The sequence below is a fragment of the Rosa chinensis genome, chromosome 4 (genome assembly GCF_002994745.2).
Source record: "Rosa chinensis cultivar Old Blush chromosome 4, RchiOBHm-V2, whole genome shotgun sequence".
Classification (NCBI taxonomy): Eukaryota; Viridiplantae; Streptophyta; class Magnoliopsida; order Rosales; family Rosaceae; genus Rosa; species Rosa chinensis.
Window position 1 is genome coordinate 13,845,241 of NC_037091.1, and position 27,747 is coordinate 13,872,987.

Here is a 27,747-nt window from a genome sequence, read left to right on the forward strand (position 1 = left end):
AAAGTCTCGCTGCTGTTAAAAAATTTGCTTGATCGAGTTTGGAACCTTCATATTCTATTCAGGTACCATGCTCTCCCTTTTTCCTTTTGCAGACTATTTTCTAAGCTTTTTCATCAGATGTAATACAAAAGATCAAAATTAACATTTTGCATTCAGTTAAGGGTCAAGTTCATATATTCAAGCTTTTCCTAATTCCCTTCAACCATGGCATGTGCCCACAAGCCCTTGACTTGGAGTTACAGGACAGTAGTAAACTAGTAATGGTAGGTATCATAATGAACATAAAGTAGAGGAGTAGTAATGAGCTAGATCCCTAAGGATTCATAGAGTCCTTCCAAACTGTACCATTGAAAATAAGATGAGACAAAAAGAACAAATATAGCACTATCAAAACTGAGATTTGAGGATGGCATTGTCAAGCTATAATTCATGTTATTTCTTATCCTTCATTTGGTTTGGAATACCTCCATCAATACTATGTTGTCCCTCACCTTTGGTTACATTCACCAAATTGTATAAAGTGGTGAATGAGGCCGACAGATGTATGAGTTTAATTTTTGTTGCTAGAATGAGGCAAGATTAATTAGACTACATAATACCATTTTGATTAAAGAAGCAACTGAATGTGCAGATGGACAGAAAATATGCAATAATGTCATTGTATAAGTTTCATTCTTTAGAGTATTGTTTTTGGCCATTTAGCTTTCTTTCTTATTTTGTTCAGGAAATTACTAAGGCCCTTTATGTAGTTATCTTGCTTCGATTTTTTTTTTCTCTCCCTACTTGACCAGCTTGACTTACTAAACATAATGCTGACTATAATACTAAACAATATCCGTTTCACCGGACTGAGATTATAGATGAATAGAGGAGAAGAGAGATGCAGGTATTACCTATGGATTACTGATGTAGAGATTAGTTATCAGCTTTATCTGATTCGGAGAATTTCTGGTGGTAGTATATATCAATTAGTTATCAGCTTTACGAATCATATCGAATCTCATCGATATACTCATGCATTTCACTTTTGTTTCATACATAAATGATCACTATATCGATTTGAAGTTTGTAAGTAACATTGGTTGGTATATATTAGCATGTATCAATCAAATCATATTAAGAGTGTAGCAAATGACTAATATACAGCTCAGAGATGTATATGACTTCTATTTGGACAACTTGACTTGCAACTTTCAATATTTAAATCATAAGCATAACAATTGGATATATGCACTTTTGGATGGCATGCAGAAGGTTGTGTTCAGATGGATAGAGAGTAATTTCAACTTTCTGAAGCTTATTTGTTTGTATATAGGTTCTGGACTGGCTTTTTTGGCTGAGGTGTCTTTGGTTGGACATTTGCACAGAAATTGCAAACCACTCGCTTCAACTTTAAAGGTTTGACACCATGGCTGCACAGATTAAGTTCCTGGAATAGTGGGAAGACAAGAGTTTGTATCAATATGTTGGCTATTGAAACCAAGTTCCTGCACAAACTCTATATGTGGCATGTTTTACGTAGTGGTATCAGCTTTTGGGAAATGCTTTTAACATTAAGAGATATATGGAATAGGTTTGATTACTCATTTGAGCATTTGCAATGTGTTTTCTTTCCAATTGATCAACGATCTAGACGTACCATTATTTACGTAATAATGGAGCATTAATTTTGCCTAATTCTGATCACACAATGATCAGGTAACAAAAATGGGACAAAAATACATTGTAATCAATCATATCACACATCGGTTTTTAACGAATCAGTGTCTTCTGATTTACACTCAGACAACAGAATTAATTGAACTCTGTTGTCCTACAAGTTAATCACACAACAGAAGCAATTGAACCCTGTTGTCCTAAAGTTAATCACACAACAGATATAGTCTAAGAACTGAAGTTTGAAGAGCAATCAGACAACAGACAAAATAAAAAAATGTTGTCTGACATGCTTAACATACAACGGTTGCAAACTGGCACTGTTGTCTGAAGACGCCCCTCAACTGCTGCGCTGGGCATCTGTCGAGCCATCTGCCGAGCTATCACACAACGGTTATAACACATACCTGTTATCTGTGTGTTTATCACACAACTGTGTTCCACCGTTGTCTGATTTTTCATCAGACAACGGCTCACTCTACAACGGTGGGTCTTCAAATCACACAACGGTTTTCTGCCGTTGTCTGATAACAAAATTGGTGTAGTGTGTGAAATCGTGTGAAACAAAACATACATATATCAAGTTAGTAATTAAACTAATTTGATATACTTGGTAAAAGAAAACGATAGCAAGTTACAAGATATTGCTATATAAAAAATACATTGATAACTCAGTGAATAAATATGCTAGAGAATATGGATAAAGGTTTTAATAAGCTGTGTAACAAGCACGGATGCAATTAAGGCATTAAGTGCAGAGAATGAAATATATGTTAATTATAACACAATAATTACGACAATTAATTGGACTTCAATCATTCAACCTACAACAAAGTTTAATATAAAAAAAATCCTATAGCAATAATCAATCATTCAACATACGGAAAAGTTTAACAAAAAAAAAAAATCCTATATCTATACATTCAAGATTCAACCTACAGCAACGTTTGACAAAAAAAAAAAAAAAAAAAAAACAATAATCAATCATTTTCAACCTACGGCAACCTTAATATATATATATATATATATATATATATATAAAACAATAATAAAACCTACGGCAACCTTAATATATATATATATATATAAAACAATAATAAAATATATTATAAATGAACAGAGATTAAAAGATTAATAACAACAAAAATTACCTTTTGTGCAACTTCTGCTAATTCTGGAACTTGTGAACCATACGTTGACCACCAATCAATGGCATCCATAGTTACAGCATTTGCCTGGGCAGCTTGTGTAGCAAAAATACGTTTTCGCTGATGAAAAATGGCATATTGTTGACGTAATAACTCTGCTTCTTCTCAATCTTCTGATATCTTATCGAATGCTTCCATGAGGCTTGTAATCACTTCTATATCTTGATTAGGGCTCTTTCGAGTGAATCCTCCGGGTGCTTTTTTACTGAGATATGCTCTATCATAAAATCTTGGCGTCAGGGCATATCCAACACAATGGATTGGGTAATTCATTTTTTGCCACCTTTGGAGCACAATCTTTTCGACTTCTGGAAAATAATTAGAGTGCGGCCCAGAACTCATAACTTCTCTTATTTCTCCAAGCATATTGTCCATCCTTTCATAAATTTCACCCATCTTTTGACCATCACCATCACAATATTTAATTAAAACATATATTGGCTTTGTGATATTCACTATAGCCAACACATCATCCCAAAAGTTGTCTGCCAACACAGCTTGTGTTATATTCTCCCCAAGTTTTCTTTTCTCGGGGTCTAAAGTCTTCACCCAATCTTTCCATTTTTGAAGAATTGCCGTACTTGCTAGTGCTTCTTTGCAATCAATAAGTCGCTTCAACAAGATATAATGTGATGCAAATCTAGTTTTTGCAACTTTCAATAACTCCAATTTTGAATGACTTCTGAACATGGCCAAAGCATGTGAATGGTTCAAAAAGAACTTAACAATAGCTTTTCCAATATTATAAATTTGCCGAAACCACTCAAACTCTTTTGCCAAATCTTTAAAAATAAGATTCAAGGTATGAACAACACAGGGAGACCAAAAGATATGTTTATGTACCTTTTCAATCTCTCTCCCAGCAGATTCACAGTTTTTTGCATTGTCAGTGACTATCCGGAGGACATTTGACGATCCCACATCTTCAATTGCGGTAAGCATAAAGTCAGCAATCACTTCACCAGTTTTTTGTATCCCAGAAAAATCTTGAGCATAAAGAAACAACGCTCCTCTACTATTTGCAGCAATAATGTTGATAAGTGGCTCATGCTTCATGTTAGACCATTCATCTGAAACAATTGAAACACCATGAGTAAACCATGTATCTTTAACAAGAGCTAATTCTTTTTCCAGACTTCGTTTACACTCATCAAGCAAAGTAGTTCTTGCTTTTTCAGAAGATGGAGCCTTATAACCCCTGGGTCCATGATTTATAGCTAAAATCATCTCATGAAATTGAGGATTTCTTAACACATTGAACGGAATTCCATTAGCGCACAATCCTCTCATCACCTTCATATCAACACTATTTTTGTCCATAATCTTGAACATGTCATCAAGAGCACCTGCGGTGGATTTTTGCGGTTATTGCCTCAAGATTGTTGAGCTTTTCAAAGATGAAGAAACTCCTTTTTTTTTTTCAGCTTCCATAACCATTCTGCGAACCCTCTCATATTCCTCCCGATTATTAATCAATGATTGACATCGACGAATCTCTGATTTTTTTCCAGGGAGATTACCAAAAAAGTGGTAGTGAATGCGAGTATATGAACTCTTAAATTGAATATTACAATGTTTGCAGGTCCATGTCTTTGTTCCACCTGAATTTTTTCCTTGCACTCCATTGGCGATAATAACTTCATTGAGTAATGGCTTTATGTCAGAATTCATTGGAATTTCTTGAGATTCTTGAGCTTGTTCATGGCTGTTTCTACTCGATGATTGGTCTGTAGACTCTGTATTACTTGCTTGAGTTTCTTCAACAATATTATTGTCTTCATGCTCGCCGACATCACCTTCATAATTTTCTTCAAAAATTGGTTCTTGACGGGATGGTTTTCTTTTTCCAAACGCCATTGTTGAGTTGAGCTAAAATAATAGAGGTTTTTTTTTTTTAAAGGAGAGGTTTTTTTTTTTATGCTTTGTAGTTGTACGTACTGTTTGCTGTTTGCATGTAGTATAAATAGAGTTTGTTTTCAATTTCCTTGTCAATCAACATCTTTAGAAATCAGGATTCCTAATCTTGATCCTAAATGGCTTTTATTTTACCTAAATACCCCTTATTAATATACTATGAGAAGCACCTTACTCATGAAGGATTAACAAGTAAATTAACAAATAACATAAAACAAATAATAAAAAAAACTGATTTTATTTTTGATTATTTATTGGATAATATTGATTCTTGCATCTGATTCTTTGCATCTCTCTTCAAAAACTCGAAGGAAACTGCCGCAGTGCCGCCGCCGCCGTCGATCTATCGGAAGCCAGAGGCAAGCAGTTCTGCAGAGGAAGCCACGGTGGCGTTTGACGATGCGGTGCAGAACTGCAGATCAGCAGAGGCAGCTTCCTTAGATCGGTGTGAGTTTCCAGATTCCGGTGAGTCGGTGACGCCATGTTTTTGATCTGTTTTGACTATTTGAGACTTGAGTTGTGAATTTGTGATTGGAATGGGCTCTGAGTTCGATTGCCAACACCATGGTTTGACAACAGATCAAAAACACAGGGATTGGCTCTGAGTTTCCAGATTCCGGTGAGTCGGTGCGTGATCCGTATGGCTCTGAGCTCCTGCTTGATCCGTATGGAGGCCATGTTTTTGATCTGTTTGATCAGAGATTCAGAGGATGTGCGTGAGTTCGCCAACACCAGCGATCCGGATCGCGAACGCCCCGCGATTGGGTTCGTTCTATCCGGAACACGAGTCGCCGGCACAGGCAGCGTTTCCGGTGACTTTGAACTTACCACAATCAAAAGCAATTACAGGTTTCAGTTTTATCTCTTCCTCCTAGAACGGAACAGATATTAAATGGTTAATTCATCTGCAATCTGAAATATCACTAATCTTATCTTATGAATGTAACATTCAAACCATTAAATATATCATCCCAAAGTCACCGGAAACGCTACCTGTGCCGGCGACTCGCGTTCTGGATCGAACGAACCCAATCGCGGGGCGTTCGCGATCCGGATCGCTGGTGTTGGCGAACTCACGCACATCCTCTGAATCTCTGATCAAACAGATCAAAAACATGGCCTCCATACGGATCAAGCAGGAGCTCAGAGCCATACGGATCACTCACCGACTCACCGGAATCTGGAAACTCAGAGCCAATCCCTGTGTTTTTGATCTGTTGTCGAACCATGGTGTTGGCAATCGAACTCAGAGCCCATTCCAATCACAAATTCACAACTCAAGTCTCAAACAGTCAAAACAGATCAAAAACATGGCGTCACCGACTCACCGGAATCTGGAAACTCACACCAATCTAAGGAAGCCGCCTCTGCTGATCTGCAGTTCTGCACCGCATCGTCAAACGCCACTGTGGCTTCCTCTGCAGGACTGCTTGCCTCTGGCTTCTGATAGATCGACGGCGGCGGCGGCACTGCGGCAGTTTCCTTCGAGTTTTTGAAGAGAGATGCAAAGAATCAGATGCAAGAATCAATATTATCCAATAAAGAATCAAAAATAAAATCAGTTTTTTTTATTATTTGTTTCATGTTATGTGTTAATTTACTTGTTAATCCTTTATGAGTAAGGTGCTTCTCATAGTATATTAATAAGGGGTATTTAGGTAAAATAAAAGCCATTTAGGATCAAGATTAGGAATCCTGATTTCTAAAGATGTTGATTGACAAGGAAATTGAAAACAAACTCTATTTATACTACATGCAAACAGCAAACAGTACGTACAACTACAAAGCATAAAAAAAAAACCTCTCCTTTAAAAATAAAAAAAAAACCTCTATTATTTTAGCTCAACTCAACAATGGCGTTTGGAAAAAGAAAACCATCCCGTCAAGAACCAATTTTTGAAGAAAATTATGAAGGTGATGTCGGCGAGCATGAAGACAATAATATTGTTGAAGAAACTCAAGCAAGTAATACAGAGTCTACAGACCAATCATCGAGTAGAAACAGCCACGAACAAGCTCAAGAATCTCAAGAAATTCCAATGAATTCTGACATAAAGCCATTACTCAATGAAGTTATTATCGCCAGTGGAGCGCAAGGAAAAAATTCAGGTGGAACAAAGACATGGACCTGCAAACATTGTAATATTCAATTTAAGAGTTCATATACTCGCATTCACTACCACTTTTTTGGTAATCTCGCTGGAAAAAAATCAAAGATTCGTCGATGTCAATCATTGATTAATAATCGGGAGGAATATGAGAGGGTTCGCAGAATGGTTATGAAAGCTGAAAAAAAAAGGAGTTTCTTCATCTTTGAAAAGCTCAACAATCTTGAGGCAACAACCGCAAAAATCCACCGCAGGTGCTCTTGATGACATGTTCAAGATTATGGACAAAAATAGTGTTGATATGAAGGTGATGAGAGGATTGTGCGCTAATGGAATTCCGTTCAATGTGTTAAGAAATCCTCAATTTCATGAGATGATTTCAGTTATAAATCATGGACCCAGGGGTTATAAGGCTCCATCTTCTGAAAAAGCAAGAACTACTTTGCTTGATAAGTGTAAACGAAGTCTGGAAAAAGAATTAGCTCCTGTTAAAGATACATGGTTTACTCACGGTGTTTCAATTGTTTCAGATGAATGGTCTAACATGAAGCATGAGCCACTTATCAACATTATTGCTGCAAATAGTAGAGGAGCGTTGTTTCTTTATGCTCAAGATTTTTCTGGGATACAAAAAACTGGTGAAGTGATTGCTGACTTTATGCTTACTGCAATTGAAGATGTAGGATCATCAAATGTCCTCCAGATAGTCACTGACAATGCAAAAAACTGTGAATCTGCTGGGAGAGAGATTGAAAAGGTACATAAACATATCTTTTGGTCTCCCTGTGTTGTTCATACCTTGAATCTTATTTTTAAAGATTTGGCAAAAGAGTTTGAGTGGTTTCGGCAAATTTATAATATTGGAAAAGCTATTGTTAAGTTCTTTTTGAACCATTCACATGCTTTGGCCATGTTCAGAAGTCATTCAAAATTGGAGTTATTGAAAGTTGCAAAAACTAGATTTGCATCACATTATATCTTGTTGAAGCGACTTATTGATTGCAAAGAAGCACTAGCAAGTACGGTAATTCTTCAAAAATGGAAAGATTGGGTGAAGACTTTAGACCCCGAGAAAAGAAAACTTGGGGAGAATATAACACAAGCTGTGTTGGCAGACAACTTTTGGGATGATGGGTTGGCTATAGTGAACATCACAAAGCCAATATATGTTTTAATTAAATATTGTGATGGTGATGGTCAAAAGATGGGTGAAATTTATGAAAGGATGGACAATATGCTTGGAGAAATAAGAGAAGTTATGAGTTCTGGGCCGCACTCTAATTATTTTCCAGAAGTCGAAAAGATTGTGCTCCAAAGGTGGCAAAAAATGAATTACCCAATCCATTGTGTTGGATATGCCCTGACGCCAAGATTTTATGATAGAGCATATCTCAGTAAAAAAGCACCCGGAGGATTCACTCGAAAGAGCCCTAATCAAGATATAGAAGTGATTACAAGCCTCATGGAAGCATTCGATAAGATATCAGAAGATCGAGAAGAAGCAGAGTTATTACGTCAACAATATGCCATTTTTCATCAGCGAAAAGGTATTTTTGCTACACAAGCTGCCCAGACAGATGCTGTAACTATGGATGCCATTGATTGGTGGTCAACGTATGGTTCACAAGTTCCAGAATTAGCAGAAGTTGCACAAAAGGTAATTTTTTGTTGTTATTAATCTTTTAATCTCTGTTCATTTATAATATATTTTATTATTGTTTTATATATATATATATATATATATATATATATATATATATTAAGGTTGCCGTAGGTTTTATTATTGTTATATATATATATTAAGGTTGCCGTAGGTTGAAAATGATTGATTATTGTTTTTTTTTTTTTTTTTTTTGTCAAACGTTGCTGTAGGTTGAATCTTGAATGTATAGATATAGGATTTTTTTTTTTTTTGTTAAACTTTTCCGTATGTTGAATGATTGATTATTGCTATAGGATTTTTTTTTATTAAACTTTATTGTAGGTTGAATGATTGAAGTCCAATTAATTGTCGTAATTATTGTGTTATAATTAACATATATTTCATTCTCTGCACTTAATGCCTTAATTGCATCCATGCTTGTTACACAGCTTATTAAAACCTTTATCCATATTCTCTAGCATATTTATTCACTGAGTTATCAATGTATTTTTTATATAGCAATATCTTGTAACTTGCTATCTTTTTCTTTTACCAAGTATATTAATTAGTTTAATTACTAACTTGATATATGTATGTTTTGTTTCACACGATTTCACAAATAAACAGGTACTAGCTCAACCAGTATCAAGTACATATGCTGAAAGGAATTGGAGTACGTATTCATACATTCACAATGTCAAGAGAAATAGGCTGAATGCTGAAAGAGCTGATAAATTAGTTTTTATTCATTCCAATATTCGTCTGCTTTCACGTTTCTCCGAAGGTTACAATAATGGAACTTATAAGAGATGGGACATTAATCCTGAATCAACGGAAGTAGATGATTCACCAATGAGATTGGAGGACTTGCGATGGAGAATGTTAGACAGAGACTATGTTGATGAGGAAGAATCATCGCGTACCAAGAGTACTTCAAACAGACCTGTTCCACCCATTCTCAATGCACAACCGATTCGGCCAGGAACACATCAAACTGATATATCTAGATTTGCAAAAGCAAGAGACTCAAGCGGCACTTCGAAATAAGAACTTAGACAGGCGTGATGGCCAAGCCTCCCACTGGGTTCCAGCCATCAAAAAAAAAAAAATTACTTTAAGCATTATTTTTCTTTGTTGGATTGAAAAACCCAATTAATTTTTTAGTAGTAGTGACAATTTATTTTTATTTTATAATTTTTCTTGAGATTTTTATTTATGGTATGGTTATCTCTTTATTATTTTTTATAATTTTATTTATCATAAGTAATTTATTTTAATTAAAATTAGCTAATATATCCTAGCGTACCGCGTACCCTGAAGACTAGCGTACCGCGTACCCGTACTGCGTTCCCGTACCGCAGCGTTCCGCGTTTCGTTTGACTTTGTATCATCCAATGCATATACCAAAGAAAGTTTAGTCATAATTCGCAGTCATGCATTCCACACTTGGAATAGAACTTGACTAAATACCATGTTTATCAGATCATAACCAGAAACAGAGGGGGAGGGGGGAACTATGTATGTTTCTAGAAAATGGACTAGTATACTCTGTGGCAAAAAAAGATTTAAACAATCATGTCACTTACAAAGAATACATGTCAACAGTATGAACTGACAACGGTAAAACACTTCAGAAAGATGCAAAAACATAAGAGAAAAGAGGAAGGGGAGGCAGGGAATCAAATTCATAACTTAAAGAACTACCCACATCCAACCCAAATCCCTAGTCCAGGTAACTTTGTTTTTTATTAGAAAGAAATAGCTCAATATGAGAGAGAGAGAGAGAGAGAGAGAGAGAGAGAGAGGGTACAGAACAGTGGAAAAGAAGCTTAGAAGCCACAACTGAGAAACACTGGGCAAAATGTCAAAAATAGAAACAACCAAAGCCCAGAACATCCGAGGCATTAGATAAAGTTGCATTCTAGTTTAAAAATTGTTAGAAAAGCAGTTCTCCCTGCAGTCATAAGAAAATGAAGCTGAAGTCCAGAATTGAGTCCTCCCCCAGACTATCCTCTCCAAACCCTCCCGCCCTCCTTCGTTTCTTTCCATCCAAATGACTGCATACCAAGTCCATGAAGCATATAATTATAAGAATGAATCCTTTCCTTGGGAAAAAGTGAAGTGAAAAACGAAACACAGACAATGCTGATCTATGCTTAAGCTTATCAATTTAAAATTCAATTTGAATGAGATTGTATTTACATGCGCATTGCATAAAACAAAATTTTAATTTCAGACAAATGATTATACAACATGAACAGGAGTCAAACCAAATAGCTGAATTACAAGGTACAGTCAGAGAAAAGACTTTAAAAACAAATTTCATTTTTACAAGAAAAAAACAAGAAATTTTAAACCAATTTAGGTGCTTTTATTGAGTTCAGTGCATGCATCATATGATTTGTCATACTACAATAATAACAATTAAAGAACAGAATAAAGATAAATAATACAAATTTAATTTAATAATAGGTCTCAGTCATACCTTCACCCTGAGTTTCTTAGCTCGTTTTGTTATATGACGTTGAGAAAACTCTCGACTTTGTTGATCCTAATCACAAAAAGTAACTAGATAAGAATAATGTATTGAATTTCAACACTTAGGAAATGCTCTCCAAACAATAGCAACAAATTGACCTTCGCATTATGGGTGCTCCACGTAGCGACCTGTAAATGTCCATATAAAGAAGTTACGTCCGTCCAAGGTTTCCAACAGAACAAATGCAAATGACTCCCTAAAATTTCCAAAATTCCATCTACATAATAGCAGATCTATAATAAGAAGTCACAGAGTGACAATATAGGCCATTGGTTCTCACACCACTATCTCCACTATACCGGATTACAATCACTGCCAAAGTCGATAGCAACACAATGATCTTCTCAAGCGTTTACTCTAAATTGATTTCAAAACAAACAACACATCAGTCACCCTCATATAATATGTCATCTACTGTTGGTTAGCTTGAGAATGCAACGATTTAGCGCAAGGAGATTAATTTAGTCACAGTCCTCCCTATCCAAACACACTCACAGAAAAGGAGTTGCTAGCCAACCTGATGAGATCGCTTAAAAACAGCTATATCAGTCCCATATGCAGCGAATGTGTAGTCCCGGTACGAAGCAAGAGCTCGAATCTTCTTCAGCAATTGCGGACCTTCAGAAATGAAAGCAAAAAGAGTTCACATAACCACACAAACTTGATCAAAACACCCTAAAACCACAGCAAAACGCAGTCAAGTTTCATCTAACAACACAAAAAAGTATTCTCCTTTGTTATAAAGCTTGAAAATTTAGAAACTCGAAAACCAAAACAAGAGAAAGGGACTCACCAACGAGGACCAGAGTGGGCTTTTGTTAGGATTGAAGCCCTAACTTCTGCGATTCAGGAAAAGTAAGTAGAAATAGCTAATAACGTCAACATGACTGACACGTGTCACTCGGACACAGGTGACCATCATCACGTGAAGCAACAATACTCCTCAACGATAAAACGATGCGTTTAAACAGTAAATGAAATAAACAAATAACAAGAAAGACTATTCCTAGTCAACACCAGACTTTAGTAGAGGAAGACTATCATTTTAGTAGACTATCATAACAATGGACCCGCCTTCAAATAGAACTTGTCCTCAAGTTCTGTGGTTCTGCCTGTGAAGGTGGCTGATGGGATGCTTGATCAGCATTCACACTGGTGCGTGTCCCCAAGGATGAGTCACAGATCAAAGTGGGGTACCTGAGAAGCATTTCCTCTGCATCCTCCCATGTAGCTTCCTCAGGGGAGGTTCCTTGCCACTGTATGAGCCATTGAGTGGCAACTGCTCCCTTTTTCTTGTAAATTCTGCGTTGCAAGATGGCAGCGGGTTCCCATTTAGGATTCTCAGGGTCAAAGATGTGGGGCAGTTGTGCAGCAACAACAGCAGCTTGGCCAATTTTTTTCTTCAGCAATGCAACGTGAAAAACATTATGGATTTTGGCAGTTGATGGTAGCCTGAGTTTGTAGGCCACTTTCCCAACTCTTTCCAATATCTCAAACGGGCCATAATACTTCTGGGAGAGCTTGTGAAAGGCACTCTTATCCATGGAGTTTTGCCTGTAAGGTTGCAGTTTGAGGTAGACAAAGTCTCCCACACAAAACTCTCTCTCAGTGTGCTTCCTGTCATAGAAGGTTTTCATCCTGGATTGAGCTAGCTGCAGATTCCTTTTGAGAGTAGCCAGTAGCACATCTCTATCCTTGAGTTGTTGATCCACTTGAGCTACTGCAGTTGAGCCTGGCAAATAAGGAGTGATCGATGGAGGGGGGGTACCCATATAAAGCTTGGAAGGGAGTCATTTGAATGGCTGAGTGATGAGCTGAATTGTACCACCATTCAGCCCAAGGTAAAATTTGAACCCAATTATGGGGCTTCTCCCCCACCACACACCTCAAATATTGCTCCAATGTTCTATTTAGGTTCTCAGTTTGGCCATCAGTTTGGGGATGATATGCTGATGATTTGTCCAACTTGGTTCCCTGCAGCTCAAAGAAAGATTTCCAGAAAAGACTTAAGAAAACTGGATCTCTATCCGAAATAATATGCTTTGGCATCCCGTGAAGTCGGAATATTTCTTGCACAAACAACTTGGCCACAGAAGCTACTGTATATAGATGTGCTGCTAATGGCAAGAAATGAGCAAATTTTGTCAACCTGTCAATCACAACCCAAATCACACTTTTACCTTCTGAAATGGGAAGTCCATCAATGAAGTCCATGGAGATTTCGGACCAAGCCATATCTAGGATCGAGTTAGGTTGAAGTAAACCCGGAGGTTTCACTGTTTCATAGTGATGTATTTGACAAGTATGACAAGCTGCAATGAATTGTTTGATGTCTGTTAGCATCCCTGGCCATGCAAACGTCCTGTTGATCCTCTTGTACGTCCTAGCCCTACTTGCATGGCCCCCCATAACTCCATCATGAAATTCACTGATAATTTTCAGTCTCCATTGTTCACCTTTTGGCACATAAATTCTGTCCTTATAGTATAACTGAGAATTGTGCCAACTGTAATGCTTCACAGCTCCTGCATCTTGTTTAAGTTTCACAATAATTTTGGAAGCTTCATCATCTCTGGTGCATGCCAATTGCATATCCAAAACATACTGATGGATGGGTTGAGAGATTCCAGTGAGAACAGACAGTTCTAATTTCCTTGAGAGAGCATCGGGTGCTGCATTGTTTTTACCTGCCTTGTACTATATTGAGTAATCATAACCCATCAATTTGAGCAGCCACTTCTGTTGTGATGGTGTGGTGATCCTTTGCTTCAGAAAATGCTCAATTGTCCTGTGATCGGTATAAATTTTGAAGTGTTGGCCTAACAAATATGGTCTCCAATGCTGCACTGCAAATACCACAGCTAACAATTCCTTGTCATAAACTGACAAAGTTGAATGCCTTGGTCCTAGGGCTTTGCTCAAATAAGCAATTGGATGTCCTTCTTGGGCTAAGACAGCTCCAATACCTTTGTCTGATGCATCACACTCCACCACAAATTCCTTAGTAAAATCTGGGATGGCTAGGACTGGAGTGGATACCAATGCTTTTTTCAATAGTTCAAAGGCAGCTTCCGATTCAAGGCTCCACTTGAACCCATCTTTTTTTAGCATATCTGTCAGTGGCTTAGCAATTCCTCCAAAATGTTTGACATACCTTCTGTAATATCCTACTAGGCCAAGAAAACCTCTCAAACCATTCAGAGTTTGTGGTTTTGACCAATTCTTGATACATTCAATTTTAGTGGGATCCACAGCCACTCCCTTGGAACTTATAACATGTCCCAAATACTCAACCTGTTCTACCCCAAAAGAGCACTTGCTTTCCTTCACCTTCAAAGAATTTTGCTGAAGCCTTTCAAAAACTGCTTGTAGGTGACTCAAGTGTTCTTCCAGTGTAGAGCTATAGATCAGAATGTCATCAAAGAATACCATAACAAACTTCCTCAAGTAATCTCTCAAAATATCATTCATGACAGATTGAAAAGTAGACGGAGCATTGGTCAGGCCAAAAGGCATCACCAAGAACTCATAATGGCCTGAATGTGTTCTGAATGCAGTTTTATGAATATCTCTTTCAGACATCCTGATTTGATGGTAACCAGACCTCAAATCCAATTTGGTATAAATGGTTGCCCCATGCACCTCATGTATCAACTCATCAACAACAGGGATTGGGTATTTATCTTTAATTGTAGCTGAATTCAAAGATCTATAGTCCACACACATCCTCCATGTTCCATCTTTTTTCTTGACGAGTAGTACAGGAGAGGAGAAGGGAGAGTTAGGCCCAGTTTGGCCCCGAGGTCTAAGCAGCTTAAGCTGCTTATTCAGTAATTTAAGCTGGATGAGGTGTTTGGTAAAACAAGAGATTATGGATTATAATTCAATCTCCCACTTCCCAATGTTATAATCCACAAGTTGCAAAAGTGATGCTTTAGATTAAGAGATTTCAGAAGTTGAGATCATTTACCTATATTGACCTCATCCATATTCCAGCCCCGAACTCAGTTTCCCAACACTGCCGAAACTGGTTTGAAGATGGACAGAGGGTTCAATGCCTACAACCCAGCAAGTTCGTGACTTCCAACTCCAATCATGGTCAGCTTTCTTCTACAGATGCAACGAAGCCAGGACTAAGCTGAGAAGAGCCGGAAAATTCGCCGGAGTCGAGGAACCGCGACGGAGCCGAGAATTCCCAAAAACGAAAATCATCAGAACCTAATCGAATTTTGAAACTAATCACACAGGCATGTAGACCATGACGAGAGGATGAGGTTTCATACCACATGCAAGCCAATCGGTGGCTGGAGTCGCCGGAATTCGCTGACACTCGCCGGAGCAGTCGGACCTTCTCACCATCGATTCTTCTTCGTCGTCCGGTGCATGGACGATCAAAGACCATAGGCGTGATGGGTACAAGGAGACGAAGAAGATGGTGCCCGTGCGCCGTCGTGGGGTGGGCGGAGGTGAAAGTTCCGGTCTGGCTTCTCTTCGGGGTCGACGGCCTCCATTCGGGTCAGAACAAGCTCCCTCTCTCGAGCTTTGTGGCCCAATCTGGTCTGTTTCCTTTCCTTTTAAATCCAAATCAACGGACCAGATTGGATGGTGGAGGAAATTGACGGCTGAGATCGCGCCACTTGATTTCCATTTCCTTAAATAAATTTTCAAAACTCCAGAACTTCGGAAAGTCATGATAAATGGTCTGAGTATTCGAAAAATTCTCCGAAAATTTCCCAGAACTTCATAAAGTCACGATAAATGAATGAGTAGAGTATAACTTATAAACACAAAAAATGTTATTATTTCTTAAAATATATATAAGTAACACCATTTTAACATTATGTCCTTTTTGGTCATTTTCTAAACTCACAACACTTTTATACTAAAGTTTACCAAACACTTAAACACTGCTTTTGTACTCACAGCACTTTTAAAAGCACAATTTACCAAACACCCAGCTACTTAATTTCACAGCTGATTATTCTCACAGCACAGCTAAAGCTGATTTTAAATTAATCACCTCGGGGCCAAACTCGCCCTTACTTGACCTGATAATCTCATTTTCCAACATTTCCTGCACAATCTTTTCAATTTCTGACTTTTGGAAGTGAGGGTACCGATATGGTCTGACATTGATGGCTGTGGTGTTAGGTGATAGCTCAATCCTGTGGTCTTGTGCCCTTGCAGGAGGGAGAGATGTGGGGGACTAAAATACTTCTACAAACTGCTGCAACAGTTGCTGTATTTTAGGATGGGTCTCAGCTGTTTTGTTCCTTGTTGTAATGGGGCACAATTGTACCATCACTGCTTCTTTTTCCTTTTTGAGAAGTCTTGTCATTGATTTGCAGCTGATTATAGAAGCTTGAGACTTAGTTTCCCCTTGCAGGGTGTACTTCACTTGTTCATGATAGAACTGCATCTTCATTGTTTCAAAATTCCAGGTGATATCCCCCAATGTTCTAAGCCAGGACGCTCCTAATACCACCTCACAGCCTGAAATTGGTAAAATGTAAAAATCAGCTAAAAATGTAAATTGTTGTAATTTCATAGCCACTGTTACCTGCCCCTTTGTCTGCATTAAAGCCCCACTTGCCAGTCTTACTTTTAAAGGTTTAATATCAACAATTTTTGCCTTGAACTTCTTGAGCAGGGAAGGATGAATAAAATTGTGCGAGGCTCCAGTATCAATCAGGACATGCACTTGTTTGTCGTTAAACACACCCTTTAACTGCATTGTGTCTGAGGTATTATGTTCACCCAAGATTTGTAACTGTATTTCAGGTTCTGGAATTTCCTCTTCATGTGTAGCCCCCTCTACTCCTTCATTATCAGTCAAGGCTGGTTGATCAGCCTCATCCTGTACCACCTCAATGACTATGAGTTGACCTTTCCTGCAATTATGCCCCGGCCTAAACAATTCTTCACAGAAAAAACACTGATTCCTAGCTCTTCTCTCTTGGTACTCTGCTTGAGAAAGCCTCCTGTTACCATTGTTGAGTTTTCCCATGTTGGGAGCTACAAGGTTTTGTATCATGGCAGGCCTGATGTGGCTTGGTTGACCCCTCCCTGCTTGGCTACTACCTGCTGCAAGAGTTGCTTTACTAAACTGACTAGTTTGGATAGCTGAAAATGGCCTGCCACTACTGTTGGACTTATTTTGGTTTCTTTGGCTTGCTTCTCTCTCTTCATATATCTTAGCCAACTCGCACGCTTCATACAATGATTTAGGCTTCTGTGCTTTCACATCAACTCTGATTTCACTTTTCAAACCTCCCAAGAAGCATGATAACAATACCTGTTGTGAAAATCCAGGAGCTCTCCTTGAAAGCCTTGTGAATTGCTCTTTGTATTGCTCAACACTTCCAGTTTGGGACATCCTGGCTAAAGCTGCCTGATAGTCAAGCACATTGTGACAACTAAACTCTCTCATTAATAAATCAGCTAGGCCCAGCCAAGTAGGTGGAAACTCATGCCTAAACATATACCACCTGTCAGAAGCTCTCTCTGTAAGGTGCATTGTGGCAATGGCTAACTTTTTCTCCTCAGGAATCTGGTAAAATTCAAAAAACTGCTCAACTTTATTGAGCCACTCAACTGGGTCACCACCACTGAAGGTACAGAACTCTAGCTTCATTTGACGCATGGTAGGTAAGCTAGGATCATGTGGTGGGTGGTGTTGTGCCGGGTAATGCCAGTATGGGTGCTGAGGTCCATTCAAGTGTCCCATCTGTGTGACAAGACTAGTTTGTGGGGTGGATGAGCCCACCATGTGAGAATGAATATAAGGCTGATAATGGTTTTGGCTAACATTGACTGTTGAAAAAGTTTTGCATTCAAGTAGGAAGGCACATCAAATGGTAGGGTAGGTTGTATATTTGATGTACAATCAATTGGGGTGTATTGGTAGGGTCCTGAATAGTGCATGACAAATGGGTCAGTGTAGCTATAGTGCGAAGTTGGAGCAAATCCATATGCACATGCATTCAAGCCATTCAACGAGGTGTTGCAGGATCCAGAGATCTGGTTAAAGGGCTGTGATTCAAAACTAGTGTGCTGCAAAAATTTATTTTGTCCATGAGAGGATGTCCTGGTAGAGCCCAGGCATCCAACAACTTTAAGACCCAATTTATTAGCAGCATCAGATCCACACATAACCACACTAGTTGTTTGCATAACATTGGTAGCCTTAATCATTTCCGAATAGTTTTCACTAGCAAACCCCAAAATCACATCATTATCATTTAAATTTAAGGGAAAACTGGAGCTAGAGGAATTGGGTTTAGATGTGCTACCCCCTTCCTCAATTTGAATTGATGCCGACATAGCCATAATTGATGAGGCCGAGGTCCCCATAGAATTACCCCCTGCAAACCCAACTAGGATTTGAATGGAGCCAACGTTCAAATGAGGTGAACCTTGCTGGGTTCGCATAGTCTTAGCCTCCGCTCTCATGGATCTGAGTTCTTCGAGGATCTTGGAACGCAGAGTAGCTACCGAATCTTGTAGAGCGCAAAACTTGGCCGTTGTTTCATCTTTATGGACCTGGAGATCAAACTCCACACTGGTAAGTTCACCGGAGCTGTGAGGTTGAGCCGCAGCGCCTCCACCCCCCTTAAGCTTCACTATCCCTCCCGATCGAGGGCTCTGATACCAAATTGTTAGGATTGAAGCCCTAACTTCTGGGATTCAGGAAAAGTAAGTAGAAATTGTAAGAGGAAATTGAAAGAAAATGGAAAATTGTATTATCAAGCCTGAGAGAGTCATTACAGAGGGTCAGCTATATAGCTGATAACGTCAACATGACTGACACGTGTCACTTGGACACAGGTGACCATCATCACGTGAAGTAACAATACTCCTCAACGATAAAACGATGCGTTTAAACAGTAAATGAAATAAACAAATAACAAGAAAGACTATTCCTAGTCAACACCAGACTTTAGTAGAGGAAGACTATCATTTTAGTAGACTATCATAACAGCTTTGCGCACTGCAACCATGGAGAGCATAAAAGTATGAGTATTTAATCAGAATCAAAATTGAAAATTTACAATAGGGAGTGAAAGATTACATTGTAAATTTGGAAGGCTTTGCCGACGCTAACGGTGACGAAGGCTTCGGTCAGTTCGGTGACGAAGGCTTCGGTCAGTTCGGTGCCGAGGCGCTGAACGGAGAAGGGGACGGGGGTGGTGGTGTAGCCGATTGCTCTGAAGGGTTCGAAGATTCCCATATTCTCTTTGGTTCTTGGTAATGCTTAGGATTCTTCGGGAAGTTTTGGAAGGACAAATTGAGGAGACGCCGAGGGAGAAAGAGGGAGAAGATACAGAGAGGGTTTAGGGTTTAGGGAAGAGGAGCGATTTCGGCGACCCGACCTCCGAACCCATTCATTGATGAGGCCCAAATAGGTAAAGGTTGAGAGGTAACAATAACAAATTAAAAAAGGCCCAAATCCCTGTAATAAGCAAAAAAATTTATTTGTTTTTCATAGTATTGGTGAGCTGTGTGGTTTGTTGGTTATTTGGAACAACCGACACCAAATGAGCATCATAGGTTGGGGTGAAAAGAAGATTATTTACTAATTTTTTTTTTTTTGTAGAGAATATGTCAATCTATTGAAAATTTAGCAAGATTAATAATAACCATTGAGAGTCAGAAAGAATCATCACTCACTGTAAGTAAATCATTTTTGCAAGCTTTTAAGCACAACCAAAAAAGCCCTTACATAACTCCTTATAATAGACACAGGGCAAGAGATATGTAGATTATGATGAGATGATCAATTTTCATATTAGTATAAAAATTGATCAGAGTCACTGAAACACAGTGAAACTGTCAAAGAATTATGAGCTTATGAGGCTCGATATGTCATCATAGTTGATCGAATGAACATTTTATGAGTATGGGTGGACTCAAGCTGATGAGAGGAACACAACTGCATTGTCCGTGGTTGAAAGGTGGCCGAATGGCAGTGATCCGGTCAGATCTCGTTTGCCCTGAAAATGGCCTGTAGCTTTTGAATTTGGACTGTAGTTTTTTGGTTTACCAAAATAGATTTTTGATTCGTCAATAGTAGTTTTTTAAGAAATGACAATAAGATGACAATAATTTTTTCAGAAGATGACAGGTTTCAATATTTTTTATAAAATGTGAGTAAAATCTGATCCAAAAATATTTGGGCTTTGTATCAACTATCAAGTAGCCAATAGTCATGTACCTAAAATGCGTTTTGTACCTAAAAACAAATTTTGATTTGGGAGAGGATCCTCTCCTAAGTTATTCCCCTCCTAACCTGCCTAACCTTTTCATTGGATTTTAACACGTGGCTATAGTGAATCTAATGGTCTACAACAATTTTCATTTTTTAGTCCGTCCTATTCTTCTCTTCCTTTACGCCTGAAGTTTCTCTCTCTCTCCAGTTCTTCTTCTTCTTCTTCTTCTACCCAAATTTTACAAAATCCCATGAATTATATTCAAATATAGCAATACCCATATCCTTAATTGTCTTTCATTGAAAATTAGAGGTGGGAACAGTCATAATCCTATCTCAATTTAAAAGCAATTTGAGACAGAGAACACGGCAGGCTCCTTCATACTATGCCGAAGAGAAATTTGAGGGCGAGATGAATTGAGGCATGAGGGAGGAAGAAGAGTATCAAGCAAAGGAAGAGTGACATTTAGCAGCCATGATCTTATTATATAAACTCAGATTCAGCTCAAACCCAAATTCCTCCTTTTCTTCTCCTCTTAATCAATCAACATGAACCCATCATGGAAACAAAGAATGACGGAATTGAAGAATTTCTGTTTTGAGAATAGATGGAATTGAAGATTTGAAGCGTAAAAAATTGCATTCATGAGGGAGACACAAGATCTGGAAAACTGGCAAAGAAGAAACAAAAAAGGGGAAGGGAAGAGAGAGCTCGAGAGAGAGGTGTCTGATTTGTTTTTTGCCTCAGCAAGGATTAAAAAAATAATAATAAATAAATATTTATGAAAATTAATGTATGCCGTTGGATGTTGTTATACACACATGTCGCTTTGTTATCAAAAGATTAGGCAGGTTAGGAAGGAAATAGCTTAGGAGAGGATCCTCTTGCCAAAGGGCCAAAGAGGCCTACACTGAACGAGCACTCATATGAGTGCTCTAGTGAGGACGACCAGATAAGATGATGCAGCCGCCAAATTGGTGTAAGGAAAGGGATTGTCCATATCTGGATTCCGTTAACCGCCAGGTTTTGGATTTTGATTTCTAGAAGTTTTGCTCTCTGTCACGATCAAACTTGAACGTATACGCCTGTTTAGCTTGTGAGACAAAATTATCAAGGAAGAGGAAGAAACTCTCATGCTTATTCTCGTAGCCTCGAATTAGGGCACCATGTTTACATCAATCTCGTAATTGAAAAGTCCTATTGCCTTCCTGATGGATACGAAATCAACGATCCATCATTGGAAGACATTCGATATGTTCTAAACCCTAGGTTTAGTGAGAAACAAGTTAAGCAGATTGATAAAAACAAGCAGAGTTCTAGGGCAATGGACGGTTCTGATTACATTCCTGGAATGGTGGGGGTGAATAATTTTATGGAGAAGACTGATTTCGTGAATGCCACTGTTCAAAGTTTGATGAGGGTTGCGCCTCTACGAAACTTCCTCCTTGCTAAGAACTATGAAAGTTGCAAGTCTCGGCTTCTTCATCAATTCGGGGAGCTCACAAGGAAGATATGGAATGGGAGAAGCTTCAAAGGACCTGTGAGCCAGCATGACTTTCTGCAGGCGGTTATGGAAGCTAGTAAGAAGCGGCGTGGAGTGGGGTTGCAGTCTGATACTCTGATCCAATTGAGTTCATGTCATGGCTGCTCAATGCAATTCATGAGGATTTGATTAAAACTCATTCAAAGAAAAATGGCAACATTAATTGAATCATCCATGAGTGCTTTCAGGGGGAGCTAGAGGTTGTGAAGGAGAGGAATGGCAGAGCCGAAACTTATAGAATGCCTTTCTTACTGCTTGGATTGGATTTGCCGCCGCCGCCTCTTTTCGTGGATGTGATGGAGAGAAACATCATACCGCAGGTCCGGCTGTCTAATGTTTTGAGGAAATTTGATGGTGACACTTAATTTTACTGGAGTGTTCTGGCCTCAGATAGCAAGGATGAGGTATAGAGTCACCAGATTACCCCAGTGTCTTATTCTCAATATGCACCGATTTATAAAGAACAAGTTCTTCGAGAAGGTGGAGAAGAATCCTACTTTAGTGGACTTTCCTGTGAGGAACCTTGAATTGAGAGACTGCATGCCTTTGCCATGGCCGGAAGAGATTGGGAGATTGGTTCTATGTATGATTTGATAGGTAATGTTGTTCGTGATAGTAAACCTGATGAGGGTTCTTATAGAGCATCTGTGCAGAGAAAGTCAGACAATTTATGGTATGAGATACAGCATCTTATTGTTTCCGATACCCTTCCTTAAGTTGTTGTTCTTTCTGAGGCTTATATGCAGATATGAGCGGCAACAGTAAGAGTTGATGTATTTGGTGTTTTGCAGCCTATGCTTAATTAACTGGAGTTGAACCGGTTGCATATATCACAAGTTAAACAAAAGGCATGGAACTATTTGAGTTATGAGGTGACAGATTTGTAATTGGTATGCATCTGCATATTTTGATTGTTCTGTTTTTCTTTGATAAAGTTATTCTCTTAGAGTTTGATTTATAGGGAAATGATGGAAAATGTTACATTAGAGTGTGAAATGATAAAAATGATATCTAATTTCCCACTTGATAAAAAGGTCCATTATGAATTGTTAGTAATATTAATTTAGTCCCTATTAATAATAAGGTGATGTTAAAAAAATTCAGTTTATAATTTTTTTGATTCTGATTCTGCCCTTCAACCCAATTCTCTCCCTATATTCTTCTCCTCCTCCACGAAGACACTGACATCCTCTCTCGAGTGTCAATGGCAAAGAATGACTCGTTCTTGGGATCAGTGAGCTAGTTCTTGAAGCGGTGCCAGCAATCCGGCGAGTCTTCGACGATTGAGTCTCCAGAGATCAGAGCCAAACGAGCACATGAGGCTCTACGATGATCTCCTTACCAACGAGTTTGATTATCTTCTCAATTCTCCCTAGTTTTTTGCAGTGACTGTGATTGTAGATTGAATCTATTTTCTGTACTTGTTTTGAAAATTCCAGTTCATCTGTGTAAATCGGAGTCGTTTTCGTTCAATTATCATACAAATTTGCGCATAGTGCTTCAGATTTGTTTGCTCTTTTGATGAAATTGACGAGTGGGAACAAAATTTTGTAGACTAATTTTGTTTTCTGTGTCAGGCAATGTATCATTCACTTCCAATGCGGTATAAGAGAGTTGTGGATCTTCATAACATGCTTGGAGGAGAGAATCATCATCATCTTCGTCAGCATCACCTTCGTTCTTCAATTTCTGAAGAAATGGAGTTGAAACCAGGTCTCTCAGCTCTCGTCACTGGCGGAGCTTCTGGAATTAGTAAGCCTTCTATTTCCATATTTGTGTCAAGGTGTGGATCTCTTGATCATTTATTCTTTCATTTAAATATGTTTCAGTGATTGAATGAATATGAATTATTTAGGACTGTAATGGAAGTGTATGTATAGCTGCCTTGAATGTTAAAGTTATTCTGCTTGTATATATTGGTGAGGATTTTGTGACCTTTGGACAGTTGTTTTGGTTTTGTCATGAGGAATTAAGTTCTAGCAAAATAGCTTGAAATGCTTAGTTTTGTGGTATGGGAATAGAAATGATGGTTTTGTTGTCCGTGAAGTTTGTAATTAGATATCAATATAGATTCTGGAACGAGGGGTTCTGTACTTGTTGCATTATTTCTCTAGTTGTATAAAGATTCTTTACTGTCAAAGTAGTGCCCAGTTGAACCGATTAATTGTTTAGTTTTCCGGTTGATATTGTTTTCTTGCACTGGCTAGAATTGGTTGGAATACAAATATAATGAATTGATTCCCAGTGGTACCGAGTCTTATTGATGTCATCATTCCTTGCTTGGTTATGTTGGAGTACATTGTCTGTGACTATCTAAACTTAGCAGTATCAATGTGCCCAGTTGAACCGATTATTTGTTTAGTTTTCCGGTTGATGTTGTTTTCTTGCATTGGCTAGAATTGGTTGGAATACAAATATAATGAATTGATTCCCAATGGTATTGAGTTGCTTGGTTATTAACTTGTTAGCCTAGTGATTTACTAGTTGAGGATTTCCATGTCTCTGTCTGTATTAATAGTTTGAATTGTTCCCGGTTTTTGGATGATAATCTACTCTCTCTTTTTGAGAACTTGCTTGTTTGTTTGAGACTGAAGTGTTTATGAATACAAATTTATTAGTACACCCAGCTTTCTGGAGGCCTAATGGTATACTTCCATTGTAAATCAAGTATGGGGTTTCTTCTGTATAAATCACCAAGACAATACCCAATGGATAATGTAAGTTATCATCTTAAAGTATGGATTCTATGGGAAATCAGTTTTAATAACGAGCAAAAAGAAAAAGAGAAAAAAGGAAAGGAAAGTTGATTCAGGTCCCATATCTCAAGATATCTTAAGCATATGCGTTAAATATTTGGTGATTTGATCTATGCTATACTTGATTTCTGATGTGTCTTTTGTTCTATGCAAGATGTCACGATGAAGATTATGACATTCTCTCAACAAGGATCTCATGGTATTTGCATACTTTCTGCAAATGGTACCATATCAAATGTCACACTTCGACAGCCCAGTACTTCTGGAGGTACTTTTAACATATGAGGTACGGCCTTCCGTCCTTTGCGAGTGTTTGTGTAATTTTTAACATATGAAGTTAATGCATCATGTAACTTCTTAGTTGCAAAGTATTCTGATTTCTACTCTTGTATTTACTGTTGTGCATATAATATAGTTTTTCTGTTTAAATGTTCTTGTATTAGTAAATAGGAGATAAATAGGAGATATCAACATTACTGCGAAAAATGGATCAACTCTGGCAAGTAGAAGATAGTACATTATTGCATCTCACTGTTTTTATATATAACTTCTGTATTTTTGTCTCAACTCGATTTTAACTTTCAAGTTTTTGACTAGGCTGAAATGATTTACTTGAAATGTTATTTACAGGGCTGATTTGAGATACTTTCATTGTCTGGATCATATATGCCAACTGAGAATGAAGGAACAAAGAGTAGGTGAGGTGGCATGAGCGTCTCTTTGGCAAGTTCAGATGGTAGAGTTGTTGGACTGGCTAGTCTATTAATAGCTGCAGGACCTGTGTAGCTAACATGGTTTCTTAGGAAGAAAAAACAAAAGAAGATAGTCATTATATTATTCTAATGATTAGTTCGAAAGAGCAGAATGCCACCTTCCTTTCCCTTTGTCATCTCTCTGTAACAGTTTAGGTATCCAATGAATGAAGTTTGGTTCCATTTTGAGTTGTAAAAAAAGGTTGTTCTTGTTTAAAGTTGTGTTTAGAATTTGAAAACAACTTCATTTATTAAGTTGTGTCATGTGATTGACAGTGACTCGGTCAGTGACTTTGACAGTTACATGATCAGTAACTTGGTCAGTGATAAAACCAGTGACTTGATGTCAATAGTGAATTGGCTAGGGATTCACAGTGACATAATCAGTGACTTGAGGTTATCAGTGACTTCACTAAGGGACTTGGCCTAACTAATTACATTTTTTTGCTCTAAGCAAGTGATCCCAGCTTTGGATCCCAGTACACCAATATTTGCATCATCCTTCACCATGGAGTTACTTGAGTAACTATAATTTGTGTGGTTATCAGGAGCTTCCTATTCCACCCATTCTTTTTCAATATGTAATAATGAATAGTGTTCAGTAATGTTGACCTCTCATAGAATGTCAATACTTGCCTAGCAGCTATCAAATCTTTATTCTTCCACTCATTTTTCTGTACCTCATACTGTCAATCTATATGAGTCTTTTCTCATGGCCAAGTCACTGTTAAGTGACTTGCCTAGCAGCTATCAAATCTTTCCTATTCCACTCATTTTTCTGTACCTCATACTGTCAATCTATATGAGTCTTTTCTCATGTGAGGTGATCAGTTACTAAATAAGTAACTGATCATGTCACTAACTAAGTAACTGATCATGTCACTTACCATGTCACTAACCAAGTAACTGTCAGTAGCCAAGTCACAAGTTAATAGCCAAGTCACTGTTAATCATATTTCACTAACTAAGTAACTGACCATGTCACTAACCAAGTAACTGTCAATAGCTAAGTCACAAGTTAATAGTCAAGTCACTGTTAATTACATGTCAGTAACCAAGTAACTGACCATGTCACTAACCAAGTAACTGTCAGTAGCCAAGTCACTGACAGTGACTTGAGGTTAACAATGATTTGGCCAGTGACCTCACTGACTAGGGATTTGGCTCAGCAAATGACTTTATTGGCCAGTGACTTAGTTAGTGATATGTGTATAACAGTGACGTGGTCAACATGTAATGTGACTTGGTTAGTGACTTAGTCAGTGACGTGTATTACAGTGGCATAACCTAGAAGAAAGCTATCATCAGTAAATTAAAAGGCATATTGCTTGTAAAGATTAAGAAATCCTCTGTATGGGGACCTAGAATAAGAAATCATTGCCTTCAAACGAATGGTTCATAAACCTGATTATAAGTGACATGGTCAGTTACATGATTAGCCAAAGACTTGGCTAAGGATTAACAGTGATATGGTTCAATTCTTGCTCCTCAACCAGATTCTTTTCGAGGAGATTTCTACTCACCTAGATTCACCTCGAGGGGATTACTTCTCACCCATATAGGCCTTGAGGTGATTTCTCCTCACTCATATTGGCCTGAAGGAAATTAATTACTTTACTCCTCACCCAAATTTTCCTTGAGGGAATATCTCCTCACTCAGATTTTCCTTGAGGAGATTACTCCTCACCCATATTAGCCTTGAGGGGATTTATTCTCACATAGATTAGCCTTTAGGAAATTTCTTTACTCCTCACTGAAATTTTCCTTGAGGAGATATCTTCTCACCTAGATTTTCCTTGAGGAGATTACTCATCACTCATATTGGTCTTAAGAGGATTTCTCCTCAAACATATTCGCTTTTAAGGAATTACTTCTCATGCAATTTTTTTTCTTGCTCAACAAGTGACATGTTATTGACAGTGATTTGGTCAGTGACATGAACAATGACAATGTGGCATGGCCAGTGACTTGAAGTTAACAATTACCTGGCCAGTGACCTAGATATAACTATGACTTGAAAATTTCAAAATATGTCAGTGACTTGTATAACAGTGACATGGTTAAGGATTTGCAATGTAATATGGTCAATGACATGAATATAACAATGATTAGCCAGTGACTTGACATGTTCTTGTTCCATTTTTAAAATAAGAAGGTTGGCATTGAGTTTGCAAGTTACATGACCAGTAACTTGGCCAGTGCCTTAGCAAACTTAGCAAATGACATGGGATTGATAGTGACTCTGACAGTTACATGATCAGTGATATGGTTATGACTGTGACATAGCCAGTAATTTGGCCAGTGACATGGTTAGTAACTTAAGGCACTTAAACTTCCCACGTATTTTTTTGACAATGAATTCAAGCATAAGACAAAAATATATGCTCAATCATTAGTAAGAAGATTTTATTGTGATTTTA

The 27,747-nt window shown here is 38.1% G+C and overlaps 2 pseudogenes; one reads left to right on the forward strand and one right to left on the reverse strand.

Annotated features, from left to right (window-relative positions):
- Positions 1-12,704, reverse strand: part of LOC112198838 — an 88,073-nt pseudogene extending 75,369 nt beyond the window's left edge.
- An 8,510-nt stretch (positions 12,705-21,214) lies between these two features.
- LOC112195885 lies at positions 21,215-25,932 on the forward strand (annotated as a pseudogene).
- Positions 25,933-27,747: the final 1,815 nt, after the last annotated feature.